A 1,159-nucleotide genomic window follows, 5' to 3' on the forward strand; every position below is an offset into this window, starting at 1 on the left:
CATACAGACATACACAAATGCATTGTATCATATTGGAATAGTGCCTTCTTCGTTATCAGGAAATCCGACTTGAAAAAATCAAATATATATATTTGCATATCTTCCTGAATGATTTTACAGGAAGATTTTCTGCGCCCAACCAGCGAACCGACCATGAATAATTAACTACTCGTAACTTTGTGTAATTTTGGGTATAATATCAATTTAGAAGATTAGCATTGAATAACATTGTATAACAGCTCTTTGGGGTGAGGGAACCTGCTTTGACACCGAGTCCTGAGGTTTGTCAAGTTACTATAATAGTATTTTATCCACGCGTATAACAACTGTTATACGCTGGATTTCATAAAAAGGAGAATAATTATAGAATCATGTCATAAAATATCAACTAGCGTTAATAAGGCAGTAACCCAAATAATATGGAAGAATAAAAAAAACGGGGGAAAAATACTTGTTATAATTAATGTTAAACTTGTCTGTAATGGATATCACTATACTTCTGAATAATAACCGTTAGAAAGAAGGTTATTTCGGTAACACACGCCATAGCCAAGCGAAGATATTCGTAAGTGTATTGTCATCATATCCGTGTATCTATCCATATCCACCTAGCAGAACTTCTCGAGCTTATGCAACAGTATATTATCCCGGTAGTGTGTTACTTACGCGACTGCCATCCACAATCGATAAACTCCTTATGGTAACCAAATCCAAGAAACAATACGGAATATAACTCTACTTATATTCCAAACTGGTGTGTTATCAACAACTGCACTTCGTTATATTTCATGACATCTTGACATTAATGCGCCTAATCATATGGTTGAAGAACATATTCCGGTGATAATTAAGCTCACCAACAAGATTTGTAGATATAGTCTAGGGATGGACAGACATGCACGTGTAATGATATTACAGTCATAAAATATAATGAGACACATGCTTGCCAAGCAAAATGCATATCAATTATTATGTAAGAGTTATAGCCGCTAATTCACTGTATGTACTCGCTTCCTTATGTTATATATATGTACATATTGTTGTGTTCTTTCTTTGTGTTCGATTGCCTCCTTCTTACATATTTTATTGATTTTTTTTTTACCGCGATTCGTCAGACCTGTTTTTCTCGTTACGTGATCCAAAACTAATAAGATTTTGT

The sequence above is a fragment of the Penaeus monodon genome, chromosome 15 (genome assembly GCF_015228065.2).
Source record: "Penaeus monodon isolate SGIC_2016 chromosome 15, NSTDA_Pmon_1, whole genome shotgun sequence".
Lineage (NCBI taxonomy): Eukaryota > Metazoa > Arthropoda > Malacostraca > Decapoda > Penaeidae > Penaeus > Penaeus monodon.